The 13,955-nt window shown below is 39.1% G+C and overlaps 1 long non-coding RNA gene across 3 annotated transcripts in view; it reads right to left on the bottom strand.

Moving 5' to 3' along the window:
* The window catches only part of LOC117980539 (uncharacterized), a 74,685-nt gene that overhangs the window by 50,868 nt on the left and 9,862 nt on the right, over window positions 1-13,955 (bottom strand). Inside the window, exons 2-7 of one of the 3 annotated variants that reach the window (XR_010112386.1) lie at window positions 10,892-13,030; window positions 8,010-8,110; window positions 4,950-5,075; window positions 4,214-4,346; window positions 2,727-2,785; window positions 1,197-1,300 (exon numbers count right to left, since the gene is read on the bottom strand). This is a non-coding gene — a long non-coding RNA (uncharacterized LOC117980539). The remainder of the gene's footprint in view (window positions 1-1,196; window positions 1,301-2,726; window positions 2,786-4,213; window positions 4,347-4,949; window positions 5,076-8,009; window positions 8,111-10,891; window positions 13,031-13,955) is intronic. The other 2 variants (XR_008625573.2, XR_008625572.2) reach the window with 2 other exon arrangements.

Genomic DNA, 13,955 nt, shown 5'->3' with positions numbered 1-13,955 from the left:
ATTTGCCTAAATGCAAACGGGAAGTTAAATACAGGATTGGAACTAGGCCTTATCACACCTCATTACAGCTTCCTTCTGACACGTTGCAGTGTTACAGTGTGCTGTGTGCTTCAGAGCAGATGTGCACCAGGAAAGGGAAGGGGTAGCAGGAAAGTATGTCCCCAGGACATGTCTTCGGCCACAATACTTTCATCTAATAAATACAGAGGGAAAATATCTCTTCTTACTTTGAGTACATTTAACCTCAGAACAAAACTAGATGACCTGGCTAAATGAGTTGGGAGATCAATTTTCAGGAAAACAGGCAGAGATGTACAAGCCTTGGTGGTGGTAACCAGGATTCCATGTAGCATTTTCAAATAGAGCAGTACTGAGTGAGAGCTATCCTGAACTTGTGGAATTCCCTGTGGAATGCACAAGATGCAAAAATAGGCAATCAGAATAGGTTTAACTTTATCAGCAAAGAATGAGTTCAGGCATGGAACAAAAATCCGGGCCAGATCACTTGGCTGCTGTCACAGAGAGACCATGTAAACTCAGGTCATTGCCGAAAAGATGTGGTTTGAAGTCTTTCCAAGGTGCTGGCAGATTCTGAAAAGCCATATCCACAGAGATACCGATAGAGAGGACTGTGAGATCACCCAGTGCAGAGTGCAAGTATTTTCGATTATTCTTTGAGGATAAGGCCCAAACTCCCAGCTCCCTTTCACAGAGTACCTGAGCTCAGCAGCCCAGTGGACATGTGTTTCTCTCTGCAAGAAATACTTGGGAATAGGAATTCTCTTCTCCTTTAGGAACAGTGGATTTCTTCCCTTATATACTTGAAACAAACAAACAAACAAAAACCCTCTGCTTCCCACCCATTTTGGAGGAAAGACTCCAGTAGGATACCGGGTCACCTAACCCAGAGGAAGCTATCCCAACCAGAAGAGCATTGTGCAATATGCACAAAGTCCTTCAATAGACATTGGATGTCAGCACAAGCCTTAATTGAAACCAAGTCCATGTTCACTCCCTAATGACCACAAGAAGGAAGGAACTCAGAGGGTTCCTCCGCTCACTAACTGCCTATGTGATATTGGCCACCTTGTTTCATTCCCCTGTGCCTCTAAAATCTCACCCTTCAACCCAGCATGACATCCTATAGCAATACAGTGCTGAGACTACAATGCTGTGAATAATTTTGAGGTATTTACCTACAGATCATTCAGAGAAGGAATGGAGGGAAGAAGTGAATACAGGCAGACGTGAAAAACAACCAGAAGCTCTCAAGGGGCCACAGATACGTCCTTGGAGGTTTCTTCTTATCAGAAAAAAAAAAAAAGAAAGTAGAATTTTTCTGCTATTGCTGTGTATGAGTACATAAACATTTTGTTACCTGACCATAAACCTACCTTGAAATGTGATCAGTGTCAATTCCACCCAAGGATAGTGTCTCAATGGGCTGTTATATCCAATATTAACATGAATTTAGTATCTTTAGGGACACAGAATTATCGTTCATCTGAATATTAATTAGAAATGTTTGAACCATGTCATGGTTTACTCTTTTATTTTCTAATTGGAATTCATTCCAATAAATCCAAATTGTTTTATCCCTCCACATGGCCACAATACTCGAAAAAGTCGGAACAATCCCCCACTTACTTGCTTGTTACTAAGGGCCTAATGTTAAATATTGCAAGTGCAGAGTACCCAGACACAATGCTGTTAGCTATTTAAAGGCTATATGCTAGATACATCTTGCAAATAAGTGAATAAATAATATATTAATGCCCTGGGCCCCTTTTTCACCAGATTTATAAGCACAAAAGTGATATGGAGAACTGACAGTAACTTTAATATATGTAAATATCTCAATTGGATAATCCAGGCACAAAAATACATTGTAGCTTGGTGCTTATTAAGTTTATGTTTTATGCATTTCCATTACAGGAGTTAATATGTTTCTTGGTTTCTATGTTCTCAGATCTCCTAAGATACCCGGTCTTTAAAGTATTATACAAAATATCAGGTATGCATTAATCTATAAAGTTAAAACGTTGTGTTTGTTTATACCAACCACCCCAAAGCAGAGTTCCTTCTCATAATAAGGTGTTTCCTAACAGTGTGATAGAATATTTTTAAATTGGCTTTGACAAGCACATTCTGAGGCTGATTTCTCACAAATGCATGCTGTCTATATCCACACACACTGTGGACCCCACCATGAGCTCTGGGTGGAATGCTCAAAATTTCCTCTCATTTGATCTCAATGACCAATGACCTGAGCTGTGGAAAATGTTCCTTAAGCTTGCTGAGGAGAGTTATTTTTGATTTCTTTGGTTGGCGTGCTCTATTTTCTCACTTAATGGAAAGGGATGAGAAATGAAGCAGCTTTGTTTAGCTCTACAATGGACAATTTTCCAGCTACTTTAATGCATTCTGTTTAGAAAGAGAGTCCTGGAAATCATTTCTTCCTGAATTTATAACTTGCTCTGTGTTTTCAGAGTTTTTTATTCAATGCAGATTTAAAATTAAAATGTGTGAGCTCACTCCTTATTTTCCTAAGACAAATATAACGACTTCCATCTTGGTCACTGAATCCTTTATGCAGGCAATCAACCAGAGGTCAGGTTTAGGATCATGTGGCAAGCATTTGACTAATGAAAAACATGGACACTTTCTAATCACTTAGGTTTGAAGAGCTTGTGCAATTGTCCCAAGACCTATCAGCTCTAATTTACCTGATTCTGTCTTTCTGCCTCTTCTTCTTTGGTAAGGGATGATCTATTTTAGATCACATCTGGAAATTATAGAGGTAATAGTATTAGCATGACTCCTCTCTAAAGGGTTCCAGGTTGAGATGATGTCACTGCATGCATTTGGGAGAGAAGGTACTAGGTAGTGGTGTTGTTGTGTAAAAACCTTACATTCTAAAGAATGGTTTATAATTACATTTTGAAAGACATTTCTGTGAATAGTTCATTTATCAATTCTCACCTTACTTCTGGCTCTGCCTCTGATTATCATTCAGTTTCCTCTCCTCTTCCTTTATACTGAGCCTCCCTTCTACACAGACCTGTCCCAGAAATCTTTAAGGAACTCAGATATTTAGATAGAGTCAGTAATATCTAATAGAAGAGTTCTTTTATCCAGAAATGCTATTTCCATTTATTTTATTGAGGCTACTCCTGCAACTGTCTCTGTGGCAAACAATTTCCTAGTCTGTGTGTGAACATGTCCAATAATAGCTGTTGCATGAAATGAAGAGTTGAATAAAGAAGAAGTGCTGAAACAAAGAAGATGGAAAGAATTGAATGGTGAATGTGCCAATAATGAAATGCATAAGCAATTCCACAGGTGAAGAGTGGTGGAGCAGAAATGGCGGTTTTGTTTTTGTGACTGTGTTTCTAATTTAATTGAATCAAAATAACATACAGGACATATTCCTTGCCTGAAGCTCACAATTTCAATTCGTCAGAGAGATTGGATAGTTACATATAAAAAGATGAAAATAAGGTAGGTAGGGTATAGGACAGAGGGAGGAGATAAAAAAGGCTCAAGTAAAAAGAATCCAAAGGTGAATGGGTCATTGGTGGAAATTGTTAACAGAAGCTTATTTGGAATATTTCACTTGCATCCTGCACCATTCAGAATGATTTTTGCAATTCCTATCATTGAGCTGGATCAATCTGCTGTTTTTCCCTTCATCCTCATACATTGCTTTCTGCTTTACTTGTAGCTTACTGAGTGTGTATTCTGTGTTGATTCATTATGTTTATGTAGAAGGCTGGGAAGGTCTGTCAGAATTCCATTTAGGTTGCTTGTCATGAGCTCATCAACACCTGGCAGGTTTGTTCTTCTATCCTGTTGTGTGATCCAGGCGGATCTTTGATGCAGGGAGACAGGCTCTATGTCAATAACCAGGACCAAAGGTAAACCCAAGGGTGTCGTTGTGGTGTGATTTGCAGGTAGCAGGGCAGGGGAAAGGAGAATGCCAATTAAGTACATTACAAGTGTGCTGTGTATACATATTCCTAGTGAGGTTCGTAATTCTCAGGGCTTTTAGATTGTGAATAATTGACACCCCTGCAAGGTGGATCACTATCATTGTCCCCACCACTGAGGAGGAAATTGTCTTGCACTCTGGAAAGGCTCATTTATGCTCTGTGTAGCTTTGCTGCCTACCTAGTACTTCCCAGGGGTGCTGTGAGGACCAATTACTAATTACCTGGAAGAGCTCTTATGCTCTGATGAGATCCTTTGGAATGTAGGCATCTGTGAAACAGTGATGATACCTTCTCCCTGTTTTCTATCACACTTGGCAAAGGGCCGGGCACTTTTGGTCATCTAATCAACGTTCTCTGAAAAAGGAAAGAGGATTCAGGAGACAGGGCGCTCCACCCAACCATGATTAGAAAAACAAGACCAAATTAGTAGAGAAGCTAATTTCATGTGACCCTTCCATTTAAATGATTTTTTAAAACCTGAGAATGTTAAGGAAAAAAAAAAAGAGAGAGAAATTTGAGAGAGGCCTTACGTCCACCAGGTACGCAAACAAGGATAATAAACATTTGGCAGGATATCCACATGAAAAACTAAAAACACTATATAGCAACATCCAACAAAAACAATACATATGATCAAAAGGAAGCATAATGGCATGGTAAACCAGAGCCTTGGGATGGTTGGAGTTAATCTGGGAACAATTTCAAGGGAAGAGTGTTGGTTAAGGTTCCACCATGAAATGATAATGGACTAAGGTACATCTGCTGTTTTATTATGTATTCCTATTGTGTAGGTAGCATGGTGGTTATGAGCATGTTTTAGAGTCTGTGGGCCTGATGGATGCAGCCATGCACCTCTAGTTGGCATTTTAAATCTCTCTCAATTTTTCTTATTGCTCAGCCAAAGAAATAATAGTATATGTCCAATAAAGATTTGAGACAGATTAAGTGAGACAATACCTGTCAAAAGGTGAGGAGAGTGTCTGCACATAGTAAATTACCAATAAGTCCATTGTCGCCACAGTTGTTGCTTAGGTCCCAGCATGAAGTAAGCGTTCAGTGAAAAATGAATGATTTCACTCATACCTGGGAGGACAATGATAGACAGAGGGAAAAGAAAGTGGTTACTAGGCTCTTCCTCTGATGGTCCCTTGATGACTCAATCCTGTGTATCCAAATTCAACACTCATTCAATCACAAGGCCCCAAGTTGTGCAATAAGTTAACAAGGAGAATCCAATAACACCTTCTGACTCGTGTGTCCATTTCTAAAGGGTATCAGATGGGCTGGGCATGGTGGCTCACGCCTGTAATCCCAGCACTTTGGGAGGCCAAGGCAGGCAGATCACCAGAGATCAGGAGTTCGAGACCAGCCTGGCCAACATGGTGAAACCGTGTCTCTACTAAAAATACAAAAAATCAGCTGGGCGTGCTGGCACACACCTATAGTACCAGGCTGAGGCATGAGAATCACTTGAACCTGGGAGGTGAAGGCTGCAGTGAGCCGAGATCACACCACTGCACTCCAGCCTGGGCGACAGAGTGAGACTCCGTCTCAAAAAAAAAAAAAAAAAAAAAAGCACCAGATGTATCGTTTTCTGTAACAGAGTTGAAGAGAGAACAGTGGGAATATGAAGTTTAGAGATGTGCTAGTATCCCATGATTAAAAACAAAAATAAAATAAAAGAGCAAACAACTCTCACCAACGTTATAGTGTACTTCTCTTTTTGTAGGAACGTCACCTTCCTTCACTTCCCAACAGTCAGCTTTCTTTAAAACACCTTCTGTTCTTCAAGCTTCATTTGTTTTTCCACTGCTACGATTTGGTTTCTACCTCTTCTCTCACAACTGTGCTCACCAAGGCCTCAACGCTGCCTTCATTAATTGATCCCACAGCCACTTTTTAGCCTTTTCAGCCTTGACTTCCTTGCTGTAGTTGACACATTGTTGGCCCTTTTCACAAAGTGAATTTTCCCTCTCACTAGTTGTCTTGTATGTCATTACTCATTTCTGGTTTTTATTCTGCATTTCTGACTGCCCCTTCCCAGGTTCCTTCCAAGATCTCTTGCTGTCTACTAACATCATTAGTATCCCTGGCTCTGTGTGTCCCTTGCTCCCTTAATCCACCCTGCAGAGAAGTCCCTAGACCCTCTAACTTCATGTCCTTCCTCTCTTCCTCTCCACACATGGTCCAAATCTCTCTTAGCTCCATGACTTTCCCTGAGGGCCTCGCCTCTGTACTTTCAAATGTATCCTACTTTCTGCCTGGAATACCCACCCGCATTCCCATTGGTCTAATTCCTGGTGATCCTTCAGTTCCCAGCTTAGATGTCATTACTTCAGAGACATTCCTGATCTTTAAGCAACCAAGTCCCCTCACATGAGTTTCTTCCCTTATAACATTCTCATTTTATTTTAAGTACTTGTAAATGTCTGCTTTCCCTGACGGGGTAAATTGTGACATCCCCACTTATGACTTTGTATGATTTGTACTACAAAAAGTTTCAGGGCAGAGAGGGTAAAGAGGCATAGAAATCTCAACTGGGCACAGTGGGTCACGCCTGTAATCCCAGCACTTTGGGAGGCCGAGGAGGGTGGATCATGAGGTCAGGAGTTTGAGGCCAGCCTGGCCAACATGGTGAAACCCCATCTCTACTAAAAATACAAAAATTAGGCAGGCATGGTGGTGTGCACCTGTAATCCCAGCTACTTGGGAGGCTGAGGCAGCAGAACCGCTTGAACCGGGAGGCGGAGGTTGCAGTGAGCTGAGATCACACTACTGCAGACTGGACAACAGAGAGAGACTGCATCTCCAAACAAACAAACAAACAAACAAAGAGGCACAGAAATCTCATGTGTGCTCTGTGATCCTTGGTTTGGGACAACTCTGCCCAGTGACTTCACTGTTATTTAATTTGCACAGAAAGAACATTAAGGCCAGCAGAACTGCTATTCCCTAATAACTTGAAAGTTTAGTGAAGGAGAAAAATGTGTCTGTGTTACACATCACTGAATTCTTGCTCCTAGCACAGTGTCTGGAGTCTTTCAACTGACCACTGCTAAATGTATAAATCCTCCCCATTACCATATTCTGGAACCGCACTGTCCCATACGGTAGTCCCCAAGCCACATACGGCTACCGAGCATCTGACATATGGCTTGAGATATGCTAAGTATAAAATTACACACCAAGTTTAAGATCTGGCAAGAAAACATCTGAATAACTTTGTATTGATTACGAGATGAAATAACATTTTAGATATATTGTGTTAAATAAAACATGTAATTAATGTACTAAATAATTTGCATTTGAGGGTCACAGTAGGTTTCTATTGGACAGCACTATTTCTAGACTTTCTTCTGAGACATTGCTCTATATCCAGACATTCATTGAATACCTCCAGCTGATGTCCCACAGACACTGTAAATGCAATGAAATTAAATTTATCATATTTCCCAATAACGCACTTCCTCTCCAGATGTTGCCTCAGATGTTAATGGTTGCAATTCATCTGGTTACCTAAGGCAAAATATTGGACTATTCCTCCACTCTTATTTTTTTATGAAAAGACTCTTCCAATTTTCCCTTTTCCTTCCTGCCACAATGCCATTAATATGGCCACCGGACTCTCCAGCATAAATCCCCATCGGCACATCTAGGAGACCTTTCTTGACAAGGCATAAGACAGCCTCTGGTTGTCATCAGATTACAATCTACCTCTTTAGTGTCTCCTCGCTCTATTGTCTCACTAACCCCCTCTACTTGATACTCAAGAAAATAGCTCATATTGACTGAGTATGTTTCAAAAATATATCCTTACAATACCTTATCATTCTCATACTGCAAATGAAGAAACTGAAGCAGAGAGGTCAAATAATTAGCCCAGCATTTGCACCTAAGTGATGGAGCTGGTATTCGAACCTAGACCATTTGACTTTGGTATCTGGCCTCTTAACCAATGCTCTTTATTTCACATCCACAGTAATTTCTATTCTCTGACTATATCAAGATTTCTCACACCTTTGTATCTTTACAATTGTTTTTCCTTTGCATGAGAACTTCCACTGTCTCCTCATTACTTTATCCACCAGATCAATTCTTTGACATCCTTTAAGGCGCATCTGCAAAGAAACCCGCATGTCAATTTATCAGACCTTACCAGAAATATTTAGTAGTTTTTCTGTGTGCTTGCCTAGCATTTAAGACAATGTAAATATGACACGTCTTCCTCACTAGAAAATGTATTTTATATCTTAAATTTCTACCGTCAAGTGCAGTGCTTGACAATAGCTGGCTCCCAGTGAATGTCTATTGGATTTTTGGCTGCAGGGGGTGGAGGAGACAGGGCCATATGAACAGGACAACTTTTGGTCAGGAGGTCTTGAGATTGCTGACTGAGCTGAAATTGTCTGGACTCTTGAGATTTCCCATTCTAATTTGAGAAACATTGATCTACACAAGAATGAAGTTCATTCTAGTTATCTTAGGTTATCATTCATGGAGCTATTGTTGACAAAGAGTCATGAGACTTCACAGCAGTGTTAGAGCTGAGACCAGTTAATAGGTAAAGCCCTAGTTGCACAAAGAAGTAAACTGAGATTAGAAAGATTAAGTAACTTATCCACAATGACACTGCAAGTTAGTATCAGAGCTCTGCTTAAACCTGCATTTTCTGACTTCTAATCTATCCATAGTTCCTGGCCCTTTCCTATGAACATACAAATGCCAAAATGATTTTATGTGTTTATACACATATACATACACATATATCTTCACTGCTAATGAACTGATTCAATAAATGCATGTGTTTGCCTCACATAAAGCCTGGATGTATTTGTGGGAATGATTAGAACTAATATGAATTCAGTGATTTATACATGAGATCGTCTCATTTACTTCTGAACTGTACAAAGAAATTCACAACTTCACTTTTCCCCCAGGAGAGGAGAAAAATCTATCCAGTCAACAGTTTTCCAACAAAAAAGGCAGTGCAAAGGCATCAAGTTTATTGAGTTCTGCTGACTTACTTTTCCCAGTTTTCAATGCTTCCATAACTACCGTCATGATAGCATAAAAGTGCTAACATTTTTGTAATAATTGTCCTTTACCACAATTTCTCAAAAATGCTTTACATGCTTTATCAAATTCAATCTATAAAACAACCCTATGAGATAGATCACAATTATAATTTCCTATTTTATAGTTGGGGATACTAAAGCCCAATTTAATAAATGCCACAGGGTCATAGAATTTTAAAGTGGCAGAAGCCGCACTTGTATTTAAAATGAATCTGACACCAAAGCTTATGCTTGTAACCACGAATCCAGTCCATGTGTCTTTAACAGTATATTTAATTTCCATCCAAAATGATGGAATCATAGAATTAAAGACCTAGCAATGATATTGGATGCTGCCAGATCCCTATACGTCACTTAAAAGAAACACAAAGTGAGGTTCTGGAAAATAGGTGAATCAACCTCTCCTGGACTTAGTGTGCTTACAATTTTTCCATATTTTTCTATATCACACAATAAAGTGCTTTGCATAGTGTACATACTTAATAAATATGGATGATTGACTCTCATGGATTCTTCCATAACTATATACAGCCATATAAACACATGCATATGCATATATGTGTATCAATGTCTAGTCTATGTGTTTCCAATAATACAGAAAGTTAGAATAACAGCCAGCTTGTCAAAACATAGCAAAAAGGACCACATTTTGGAAAGAATTACAGTATCACTACTGTTGACATGGGTAGAATAGATGAGCGTCCCCTAACTACTGCTTGTCAGGGCCTACTCCCATCTCAGCACTGAGTTTAAATAGTACTCAGCCAGCTGCCTGTGGATTTAGCCAACATTGCATGTCAATGCAAAAGTCTGATTGCCCAGATGGTTATTTCTAGGCCCACGATCAAAAATAGTAACTGAGCATGGCTGTAAGGCATATCACCCTGCACATAGGCTAGTGGTTTCTTGCTTTCTTCATATATCCTTCCTCTGTGCAGAATAGGCATGTTGATGTTAGCTATTTTAATAACTCTCACTAGGAACAAAAAGAGAGAAACAGAAGGATTTGGGCAGCAATCTTCTAAATCTGTGAAAATCTCTGTATTACTCTGCCCCTCATATCTTCAACTGCATTCTTTCTTTCCTCACTGTTATTATTGGATATAGAGTATCCACTCTGTGAACTTCCTTGAGCATGTATTTTCCCCCTTTATGTATCCCCTCTATCATCTCCAGCACAGTAGCTTTGCACTTGAAAAGCAAAATAGAGAAATGTAACAGACACAAAACAAACAGACCAAACAAAAAAACTTCAAATGCTCTGAGGGAAAAAAATGGAAGAAGTTCCAATTTTAAAGTTTGACTAGCCCTTTGCCTGCCCCAAGGTAAGAAAATGCTAGCGCAATGCAGAAAATCAGATCTGTGATGCAGTGATATTGAACAATTCAACTTGTGACAAGAAACAGAACAACCCTCAAAATTTCATCAGAGCAACTTTGATTAACAATTCTGAATCCCTAAATGGTGAATTAGGAACTCTCTCTGAGGCAAAAAGTGGGGAGGCTGTAAAGATCTGGGATACCATCTTTGCCCTGACATGCCTTGGGTTTATGGGGAGCCACTCCTGGTTACATATTTGGAAAGAGATCATTTCATTGCCTTGGAGGGGAGCCTCTCTTCTTATAAATTACATTAATTCAGACCTTCATCGGTCCTTCCTGGTTCTATTTCAGTAAACAAACATAGGAATAAATTGTTCTGAGCTTGCTTTGTTTATTCTAGTTCTTTCCTCCACAAGCTCCCTTTTCTGATCTTTCTATTCCCCTAGGCAGAGAATCTTTACAGGGGAAAATAGCTCATTTCAATGTTAGCATTTTTTCTTACACTGGAATAACTTGGCTCAGCTACTCTGACCTTGAAGTGCAATCCGCCTCTCCCCCACTGTAAGAAATCATCAGGAGCTGTAAGGTGAACAGCACCACGTTTCCATTTCTTTGCAATCCATATTTACATGGTGAAGGTTATGCTGGTTCCAAAGGAAAAGGGACAGCCCATCATCCTAAAAGAATGACAGATAAGGATTAGGGTTAATACTGGAAAACATTTAGAAACTGAAAGAAAGACTGCATTCATGACAGAAATAAAAGGGGCCATTCTTTGGCAAAACATAAAACAGCATCTGTTGAAACAACTCAAGTTCTGAGCTGCTTTGCATGGCATCCTTTGTTGCCCAAGGATGGCAGCTCCTCTCAGGCCTTTGAGGACATGAAATGATGACAGATACGGGTCCTGTGCCAAGAAGCAAGAAAAAAACCACATTTTGATGTGCAACTACTTGATTCTTAGCCATCTAAAAATACAGAGAGGAAGCTGTCAATTGCATGTAATGAACTGCCTTGGTAGCACTGGGTGATTAATTTCCAGCTTTACCCTGCTCTATCATGTACTGTGGAGAGCACATTACCAGAGCTTTTTGGCTTCAAGGGAAAGATCAACCCCATGTGTGTAATCTACTCCAGGTGTACCAAAGTGGGCTCTTTGCCCTTTTCCTTTGGCTCAGTACCCCATCCCATTGACATTCTGGTGTGATGCATTGGCTTTTTCTCTGTGCAATGTTCATAATAACAAAGTCCAGAAAATTCCCATTCGATTCACATATTTATAGCAACAACTCGTTTTTGTCAGTATTTTTAACATCATACTTTTTAGCTGCAAAATGGGGAAAACAAAAACACAATCTTGGTCATGCTTTAAACCACAGAACAAAATAGCTGAGGTCACCTACCACTTGTAGATTATTAACAAAGCTTTTAATACACACAACTGATTGTAGGTATTATTAGAAACAGAGAGGATGAATGTTTTAAACCACCAAGGTCATTCTCATTTGTATAGTGTAAAAAATAGAAAACATCAAATACATACACTCTTCGCTATTTCATATTTATTCCCAAAACATTTCAGATATATCTGATTAAAGGACTGGTAACTTTTCTTTCTCCACATATGAGGTAGCTAATAGATACCAGCCTTGTTGAGGAAAAATGGACTTTGTTTTACTGCAAGTAGATTTTATGACTTTTTCTTTTGATGTCTAAATCATGAAACATGCCAGAGGCACTTTGTTGTCTGTTTATAGTACCTATGTACACTCTTAATGAGTTGCCAATTTTTACTTCCTTTAAGAAACCCTAATGGTAAAACATTTATCTACATATTGAAAAATTCATTTAAGCATGCTCTGTGTTTCCAATGAGGCACCGTCTAATGGTCTTTTTAATTAAATGTTGGTTCCAAGGATTTCTCTGTTGTTTAAGGCTGTAGTTCAGCTTGTTCATCATGGATTGCAGGTTGGGAGACATGAGATTTAATTCAAACCATGATTTTTAAGGGTGGATTTGGCTTAAGTTGTTTTAAAGATAACTCAAAAGGGGTATACGTACTTAACCCTGAGAACTTACTGATGACAATCTCAATTTTAATTTTGTTTTGGCCTCTCTGTTATAATACCAGAGGTGGAAAGACTTACTAAGTAAGAAAATCTTTGCCAACAAGTTGCCTTTATGAAAGAAGTTTATTTTTGTTAATTGACCAGAGGCAGCAGTTGGGTAACAAGTTGCAACAGCTGATGCACTGCACACCTATAGGTTGGTAGGGTCACGGGATCTCAGTTCTATGACACTATGAGGTGGTGTTACCCAATTTGAGGCTCAGCTATTCTCGAGAATAGTTGAATGTTGTTACTAAAGTGGAAATTATTGGTAGTGGGCAAGGACAATGTTGAGACAATGTTAGGCTGGAGTGAAATTTGTAAAAGAAAGCCACAGAATCGATTCAAACCCAAATCTAGTCTCCGGAGTATGCAGGAAGACGTGGGTACCTGCAGCATAAACTCCATTCTCAAATGCCTTCTTACCTTAATATACTTGGAAGCTTCTATAGCTGCACCTGGGGTTAAAGAAGCAATATTGCCTACCTGAGTGAAGCATGTCCCTTCTCTTCTTTTGTGAGCTTTATCCATTACTGAAGGGAAAAACAAACAAAAAGTATTACCTACTTTCTTTCCCTTACTGCTAAGAAAGAATCTGGTCTTTGATTAGGCAAATCTGTTTCCCTACTCAAGAAGAAACAATAAAAGTCCTTTGTTGCAGTATCCAGTGGACCCTAAGTTGACTTTGTATCAGGGCCCATTTTTACTAATTAATCACCTGCACTGCAGATCCTTAAAAGTGAAAGTTCTATTAGTTGGTTAAGGATGTCTTTCCTGCCTCCTTCCAGAAGCTATACATAAATGTTCAAGACAATTTTTATTGTCACACTCTCCAAGGATTACAATAGATGGTCACTTTAGGCATGGTTTTCCAGAAACTCCCCTTTCTGCATGAGCTAAAATATTAAATGTATAAAAACAATTATGTGGGAAATGCTGTATTTCAATGCTTAGATTTACTCATATTAAAACTAAAAGATCATTGGGTTGGAAAGTGAAGAAAACCATCTTGGTCCTGGGTGAGACTGTGTCAGAACCTGGAACAATCTTCTCAGAGGCTCATCAACAGAATAAAAACATGTAAAACATCTATCTTTTTTGTTTCTTTGTTTCTTTAGCCTATGGGATGGCTATTGAAAAGTTCCCCCCAATATGTTCCACTTTATATAAGAAATTGTTTTCAATATAAAAAAGATTTACTGAAACATTAATAACATTTTAGAGAAAAGGAAAAATAAAGAGTAATTATGTAAACAGTAGAGCCAACAAGAGGCAGGAAAGCATCTCTAAAAACCCAGCAAGACCCTTAGGCTAAATTAAATAGTACTAATATTTATTGAATGTTTTGTGCCATGTACTTTACATATTCAATCTCAATTAGCATTCTTAACAATCCTGTGAGGTAGATATTATTATTCTAAATTTTAGAGATAAGGGTCTGGGACTCAAAGAGTGTAG

Source organism: Pan paniscus, chromosome 5, assembly GCF_029289425.2.
Source record: "Pan paniscus chromosome 5, NHGRI_mPanPan1-v2.0_pri, whole genome shotgun sequence".
Lineage (NCBI taxonomy): Eukaryota > Metazoa > Chordata > Mammalia > Primates > Hominidae > Pan > Pan paniscus.
The sequence above is the reverse complement of the archived record's forward strand: the minus strand, read 5'-3'. Positions and strand labels throughout refer to the sequence as shown.